General features: G+C 37.3%; 1 protein-coding gene across 11 annotated transcripts in view; it reads right to left on the reverse strand.

Annotated features, from left to right (window-relative positions):
* The window catches only part of LOC105474633 (cholinergic receptor muscarinic 3), a 527,334-nt gene that overhangs the window by 182,399 nt on the left and 336,008 nt on the right, over window positions 1-8,927 (reverse strand). The gene's annotated exons all lie outside the window — the stretch shown is intronic.

Consider the following 8,927-nt stretch of genomic DNA (forward strand, 5'->3'; position numbering starts at 1 on the left):
TGAACACATGGACACAGGGAGCGGAACATCACACACTCAGGCCTATCAGAGGGTGAGAGGCAAGGGGAGGAGAGCATTAGGACAAATATCCAATGCATGCAGGGCTTAAGACCCAGATGATGGGTTGATAGGTACAGCAAACCACCATGGCACATGTATACCTATGTAACAAACCTGCACGTTCTGCACATGTATCCCAGAACTTGAAAAAAAAAAAAAAATCCTCAATGTCAATGTCCTTGGTAGTCAGTGGTACTCAGAGCAATCTAGAACATGTTGTCAAAATTTCAGATTTCCAGCTTTGAAAATCAGTAAACAATTTTCAAAGGAAAAATAAAGAAACAATTTTTCAGAGGAAAAATAAACAATTTTTCTTCCAAATTTTAGGCAAAGAACTTCATGGTATTATTTTGAAGCAATTTCCAGTTGTTGTATTAAAAGACAATAGTTTTCTCAACTTCAGTTTTTAACTGTAAAATTCTTGGACTAGAGTATATCCTATTCCGTTGTATTATTTCTGCCTCAACAGGAAGTGGAAGGTTGTATGACAGGAAGTGACCTCGCAAGAGACACCCAAATATCTCACAGCAGGCTAACTCTTCTCTACTACACTATTCCATCATGCTCCACCCTTTTGGAATATATTCCTTCTCTATCGCTCTTCTGACTCCAAAGCTAGCACATGTATTCCATTAATGCCCAGAGAGAGATGAGGCCCCATACAAACACATATCTCCCTGGCCACCTCTCCTGTGCAAAGCATCTCATGTTCGTGTCTTAAGCACTAGGACCAAGAACAAAGTCAACTGGCCTCCAGATGTGAAAGGCCCACCAGCCAGCAGAGTGCAAGAACAATCCAAATGTATCAATATCTTTAGAAAACATAGATTGCTAAAGAAAATAGACACTAAGTCTTTTGATATCATTTTCATTATTTTCCCTGAGATGACTGGGACATGCCCCATTTTTCTAGCTTAGTTTTTAAAACTAGCAAAACATTTAAAAAAAAATCCTCCAGCATGTGACTGAGGCTATCTGAGCATATAATACAATGCTGAGCTCTTCAGAATAATATAATGTCCCAGCCTTATTAGCATTATAGCTGAGTTAGCCAGTTCCAAGAGTGGGTGGGAAACCTCAGTATTCACCATCTTCATTCAGTGTGGGCTCGAAAATATTCTGTGTACAATGGGAGTTTCTTACCTGAAAATGAATGTGATTTAGCTCACCTGACTAAAGTTTCAACAGCTATGCATTGTTACGGTGAAAGATTGCTGCAGTTGGCTTTGATTGGTACTGTTTTGGAAAAGAAATACTTTTGGATTTTTTTTCTTTTATAAAAAGGGCGATACAAGTGTAAGTCCTGAGCTCCTATTAATAGCCCCGGCAAGAGCAACAGCAAAACCCAGTGCATGCCCGTTTTCAAGTGCTTCTGAAATGACAGGAGCTTTCAAACAGAACTGGGCAATGCATTTTTCCAATGCCAATGCATGCTGGTGCTGCTGTGGCCTGTCAAATACATAATATTGAAAAGCCCAACTGGGCACCTATTTGCTACAATGTTCTTGGCTGTTCTCCACCCATCATGTCCCAAGATAGAATCTGCTCAGAACAGCAAGTCTATTCTTAGGTGCTTCCTGTAGTGAGCATTAACAAAACGATTGGAATCTATGGAAACAGGTAGGGACGATGTAAGGGGAGGCAGGTGCAAAAATCTTCCAGGAGCAACCTCAGAAGAGATATTGCATGCACTATGCTTTAGCGGTGACCAAGGCTTCTACCTCAAAAACAAACCTTAAGTGAAAGTTGTCTTTTCTAGGACCATGCATAGATGGGAATAGATACAGGACTCTCTGAAACATATCTGCTATTTACACAGTACTTTTCTAAGTGAACAGAGTACACTCTACAAGCTCTCTTGAGAGAGCAGAAAAAGTGCTCAAATCATTAATTTTAAGTTTCTGCTCCCAATGCACAAGATCTGCGGAAAGAAAGTCATGGGTCTGTATAGACTGGGCTTTTGTCCCTCTCTCATTTCATTCCTCATGTTCAATCATCTATTTGACATGTTTCTAATACCAAACTGACCACATCCATCTACTCAGAACAGTCACACTTTCCTAGGGAGGGACTGTTTTCTGACTGCCCTGAAATTAATGCATTCCATTCCCCCATTTGTACATGTTTCCTGGACTCCCAAACCCTCCCTGAGCCTGGCTCTGCGATAATAATCCCCATTTGGTTGACTGGGACCATCTGCTAACCCTGCCGTTAAACTCCACTACTGACTGCAAGCTAGGGCTCTCCCGGCAGGGCATTGGTGCCCAAGTGCTGAGCAACGTACCTTCTCTCAAATCCCCTACAGAGTTGCATCCTACAGTTACACATGTCTTCAGAGCAAGAAATGAAGGGCATGGGGTTATCAGGAATGAGGACCAGGTGAGAGAAGGAACCAAAAGCTTATTACCAAAATGCAGATCCAAGGTACCATTAGAAAAAATTTAGTCACGTTGATGTTTCACTGAAAACCTGCCATAGTGGAGGAATTGTGAACTCAAACCCCATATTCGTTTTTAAAGTGGTTCTCTTAATTCTTGCTGCTAATAAAACAAATAGACAAATTAAAGAAGCTTCATTCATAGGTAATTATTTCTGTTTTTGTTGTGTTGTTGTTATTTTTGTCATTCTCATCCCCAGGTTGTTACTATAAGGAAGAAACAAAAGTAGTCAATCATATTTTTTGCCAATGGTTTCTGGGTGCTTTTTATTTTTTAATTGCCCATAGGTGTTCTGAAAGATCAGCTTACTTCAGTTGTTGACTCTCTGAGATCTAATCAGACATCTTAACAGATAACTTTGTAATTCATAAGTATTGTCTCCTAGGCAGGATGTCTTACGAAGAGTTTTCTGGGTAATCTATTCCTTCAAACAAATAAAAACAACACGGAGAGCAGCGTAACATGACAAACAATGCCATCCCAACTCTGGAAAACACTGCTGTACCCTAGGTCAACCCACAGTGCCCTGTCTAAGCAGCCAAGAACCAGTGATGCAAACGTGCGAGAAGAAAGTGGTTATAATTTGAGGTTGAGGAGCAGAGGATGTTGCAAAAACAAGCGAGGTCAAAGCTAAGAGTCAGGGCTTTAGTTTTGAACTATGTGCTTAGGACTTTGCTGAATGGCATTTGAAACATCTGAACACCCCTAAATGGGGTTAGTTGTGTGTTTTTGTTTTTCGTTTTTTTCTGAATTTAAATGATTGGTGGCAACCATCCCAACATTATCACACTTTCTATGACTGAGGATGGATTTAGTGGTGAGTTTTAAGTTCCATTATTAGCTCAGATTTTCTCTGGAAAATTTATTTTGTCAAAACAGATCATTGCAAAGTGGCTTTCCTCACTACTCATGGTGATAAAGGGCAATAATTGCATTGTAAAAGTTATTTGGTCATTTTACTACAATGTGGGATGAAAATTCTTCTAATAAATACGCCCTAATGACTACTGGTTTTAAGTATATTTAGGCACATCATTGTAATTATTTATACTTTAGTGTAATATATTAGTGAAATAATATGCATGAAGACAATATCGATATTAAGTCACATGTACACTTACTTAGCCAGAGTTCGTTTGGGGGATAAAAAAGTCCCTTAAATGAACCAATAACAATAAACTGTTTTAAAATACTTCTGCAGTAGCAGTAATTCTATACAAATATAAATGTGTTATGTAAGTATATTCTCACATTTTCAGCAAGACTGAACTTTCATGCAAAACTAAATTAAGAGTAGAGAATCGATTTCTATGATTACCCAATGGAATATTTTAAGTGGATTTCAAGTTGCAGCCATTTTTATAGGCAAATTCTTTACAAGTTACTTAATTATACTTTATTATATATAAGAAAACAAAACATTACCAACACAATGCTGCCAGTGCAATGCCAGAAAGGTACATTGTACTGGCATCGGTGGTTATGGAACTCACATTAGCAAGGTCAGCGATTTATCTTGGAAGAATTTCAGAAGCAAAAACCTGAGATGGAGTTTCAAACCCAGGCTATAAAGCAAAATCTGTAGCACTGTATATTCATCTGAGAGTCATTAGGTTTAACATCTGATAATACATCCTGAAATAAACCCTTCATTCCCACACCAGTGTCCCCATGTATAATGCATGTGAAGAAGGTTATCATTTATTTTAAGGAAGTATTAAAGTAGAGGTGAAGGTAAATGATGTATCAAGTTTTAAATTACGTTGTTATTATATTATCATTATTTGGTTATTGGTTGTGGCTTTAACTACACCTTGTTTTTTAGCTAATAATAATAAACTCTTTGTCCTCAAAGAGGCTGCTTTAAGTTAAGGGATGGCAGGGAGGATTCAAATCCTGGTTCTATTGGTCTAGCTTATAGGCTTTGGGGCAGCTTCTTTCCTTTCTATACTGCCGGATCCTTAAATGACATATCTGCCTGCAATAATGAATAATATCTCCCTCATGGGACTTTGGTGAAGATTAAAGGTGTTAATATTTATGAAGCACTTTAGTTACATGTGCATATAGGGAAAGTGGAGTAGTCGATACTAACTGCTGTTATTCAGAGGGCAATATAATAACGTGAGCGTGGGTTTACTTCTCCTTGCCCTTCAGACTTGAATCTTACAGGCAGTGAAGCTGGGGATCGAGTTGTCATTAATTTATTTTCCACAGTGTCTGCAGAAGGATTCCTGATTGATGAAGGGAGTGGTCAGAAAACGTCACGCACGTCCATGTATCCCCAAGGAAACCCTCCTTGTGGTTTCAGCTGCTAAATTACTTTAGCGTAGCTGCTTTTCTGATGTGTTTGTGTTATTGTAAATTGTATAATAATGTAAATTTATCAGCATCTTTCGGAGCGAGGAAGATTTTTCTCCAGGTGGCACATTGTCAAGGACAAAAGAAGAAAAGAACGAATTGAACCAAAATCAACCCTCAAGAGGCAGTGATCAAATAACATACTGCAGATGGTCGGCAAAAGAAACGGGGCAGCAACTTATACCTCTAGCCAAAAATACTGCTTCATTTATTGTTTGTTGTTTTTATTCATCACTTTTATTTGATTCAAAATTAATGAATCCATATTGGGGAAAGAAAAGCTTGACAGTGGCCTGTTTTGAGAAAAACATTCAAAACGATTTCAGGATTTCAAATTTGGCTTATCATTTTAAAAGAATAAATAATAAAAGCAGGAAAAAAATTGCCTCTCATTTAAAACTTATCGGCTACATGAAACATCTGCAGTTGCAGCAGATAGACAGTAGCAGAGGCAAGTGCTGAACACGATTATTTGGCAGCACAGGAAATGGACACAGGCAATGTGCTCCGAGTACCCTATTTATGCATCAAGCAAATCAGCATCATCTATAATGTGGGGATAGAAATGATTTGACATTTGCTTTGAAAGAAGCCACATGCAGGACTACTGGGGTAATACTTCAGTCACACTGATCTCCACGAGGCTGGCATTAGAGATGTTAACCTCAGGTTACATTGATTTTATAATAAAGTTTTCTCTTTCTGACTCTGAGCAGGATATTCAGTCTATTTTCTCCCCACAAAATTGGTAAATCAAAAGTATGATAACTCTTTTCCTGTTCTAACATAACCACCTTTTTGGAGCAAATGCAAATGCCCTATATTTCAAATGAATACATGCTATGGAATAGGAAGACTTTTGAAAAATTTAAATAATGGAAAATTTCCAACATCCACAAATGTAGAGACATAACGAATTCCATCACCCAGTTTCAATAATCGTCAACATATGGCAATCTTATTTCATCTAAGTTCCCACCTACTTTTCTCCATCTTGGGTTGTTTTGAAGTAAATCCCAGATATCTCATCATTTTGTCCGCATACTCATCAGTATATGTTGCTAAAAGACACTTAAAAGAATGTATAATCACTACACCAGTATCCCAACTTAAAAAAAAATAAGAAAAATTCTCAATGCACACTTATAACATGTATCTGATTATATAATAAATGTTATAATCAGTTATTCACTGGAATTCTTCAAAAAGGATAACATTTCCTTCTTCGATTTCTTGGTACAGCCTGAGGTACAACTTGCAAAGGAAAAGCAGAAAAAAAAAGCGTGATTCTTTTATTTAAGTTTTCGGAATGTTGAGTTGTGCTCTGCCCCTAGAATTCTCTAAAAGTTACCAATTTCCTTGTAGTATTATTATAAATCCATGACATTTTAACACACTTAATGCATTCCAATTAACTGTGAATGTTGTTTCTGATTTTCAAAATGTGCCACTGGTCACTAGCGAAAGTCCTTTCAAGTTGGCATGACCTCAGCAGTCTCTGGCTTCTTAGGTGTCTGGTGCAACAAGATACTCTACACTCATCCTGAACATTTCCTGCCCCAGACCTGGAGTCTGGCATCTCTCCAAGAAGAACTATTTCCCTTAAGTGGTAAATTACTGTTAAAAAGCTACATGCGAATGCCTGAAGTAAGTACTCATTGCTATTAGGTGGGTTGCCTGTTATGCATGAAAGTTTTGCTTTCTGTAGCTAGGGATGGAGGTAATAGTCACATCATGGACAAAAATAACTGACCATTGATAGCGCCCTCCACATTGAGTAAAAGTGTGGAAAGGCTTCAGGGTACAATCATTACTGTCCTTTGAAAAAATTCTTAAGTAAAAATAAAATTTGGATTCGCAACATCTAGAATCAAATTTAATATGTTACATTAAGAAGCATAAGAGATGATATATTTTATATTAAATTAAATAAGGTATATAAAAGATTCAAGCAATGTCTGATTGAGAACAGATGCTTAATAGGTGGTTACTTCCTTTTCTTTTTCTTTTCCCCACCTAAGAAAAATGTAGTGAAGCCATACATAAACTAATAGTTGAGCTTACTTTAATTCAAAACTAAATTCCCTATTTCATCTTCATCTTTTAATTTTATCTCAAAATATTTTTTCTCTCAAATGAATATAAACATTCTTACAGAAGATGCTTTGTAATGAAACTAAAATACCTCTATATACATCTCCAGAGCCAGATAGCAAAATAAACACTTTTTAATAGCCTCTAGTTTATGACTACCTAACTTGATAATAACTAAATAAGTATAGTAATGAAATATTTCTCAGATGCTTACCAGATGTCAGGTATGTATCTACAGATAGCCACTTGCCCACTATTAATGGAACTTTTTGCTCAATTATCTCCTTTTGTTCATAAGTCTTTGAGACAGTGGGGGAAATCTCTGGTATCTTCATTTTGAATTTTCTCTGCATCCTTTGGAGCCTCTTCCAACTATGCATAATTTGGGGGAGCTGTCCAGATGCTGGAGCCACACCCAGTCTCCACTTTGACTCATGGCTGGTTGAGGTAGTTGGTGGATCCATTTGGGATTAGAGGGCATACAGAGGTTAATAACTCCAACAGGTGGAGAGCTCAGGGAACATTTAGTCAACCTGATTAAATGACCAAGAAACAGAAGACAAAAGGATAATGTGTTTTAACATCTTTACTGAATAAAATGGCATTTAGGCAATGGAGATATCTGGAGGGAAAACAACACTTCTAAGAATGTAAGCAACGTTAAAATATTTGATCCAGTTTTGGATAAAGTTAATCCAATTAAACAAACAAAATGAGATATTAGGTATACTTAGCTAAATGTTATGTATTTTAAAGACTTCATTTGAATCATTGAACTTCATCAGCACATGGCTAGGAGGCAGACCAAGTGCGAATCTGTGGAGTAAATCCCTCAGGCTGTGCTCCATAGGTGTGTGGCTGGGCATCTGTAGACTCAGAGATTTTTCTGAGTTAGAACTAAAATGGAAAGGTTGCTAAATAATTGTGTTTGGATCCAATTGTTTACATTTACTGTCTGTAATTTGGAACCAGAATCCCCATAGCGTAGCTTAATATGTATTTTAAAATGTAAAATGCAAGCACATATGGCTAATTACTGGTTAATTTTTTAGCTTTGGACTAACATTTCTCTGCCAAACCATGGAGGCAATGGTAAAGATTTTTCTGTTTTTGAGGAAACAATCTTAATGGCTATATATAGATCATAAATGGTTGGCAAACGATGCATTTGAATCTAAACCAAAATTAAAATGTTTTAAATTATCTAACTGCTGCCAGATATTCAAACGGGGAAGATTTGTACTAGAAAGTGTTCACAGTTTCCATACACATTCACGCTCGCTCCACTCTACCCTCCCTCCTCTACTGTTCTCTCTCCCCTTGCGCTCTCCCTCTTCCTTTCTCTTGTTCTTGCTCACATGAAAGAAATGCATACAGATTATCACAACACTAATGGCATATAAGAATAGTAACAGAACTGATCACTGAATTCTTCGGTTATGAACAGATCATCAACTGGAATCTTCCTTAATCTCCACCTTAAATAAGACAGCGTATATTAGAACAGCCAATATCACTTGCAATATAATTCCTCTTCCTCTCTTCATCTGTTTGATGTAGCTATCCTCAGGCCAGCTATGTTTTCATCCCATACCAACTGTCTGAGTGCTCTCAGTCAGACTCATGGATTCCACTGACATCCATATAGTGATGACTCCTGAATCTCATTTTAGCCTCTGCATTTTTCTTACCTAACAGAAGTGCACATTCAACTGTCTACTGGCTATCTTCATGTGATGATCCACAGCCTTTAAAGCTCCAAAATGTTATAGTAAATTTATCAACACCATCCTTCCCCAATTGTTTTCTTTTTAAATTCTCTCATTCAAAGAATGGCACCACTATCTTCCAACCACCTGAGTAAAAAACTTAAAGTTGTATTTTTTTTCTTATTCTCCTTCATCCTTTGCATTCAGTTGGCTACCAAGTCTTATAAATTCAACCTCCTTAACACTGCTGGAATCTATTTCTTCA

The sequence above is a fragment of the Macaca nemestrina genome, chromosome 1 (genome assembly GCF_043159975.1).
Source record: "Macaca nemestrina isolate mMacNem1 chromosome 1, mMacNem.hap1, whole genome shotgun sequence".
Taxonomy (NCBI): domain Eukaryota; kingdom Metazoa; phylum Chordata; class Mammalia; order Primates; family Cercopithecidae; genus Macaca; species Macaca nemestrina.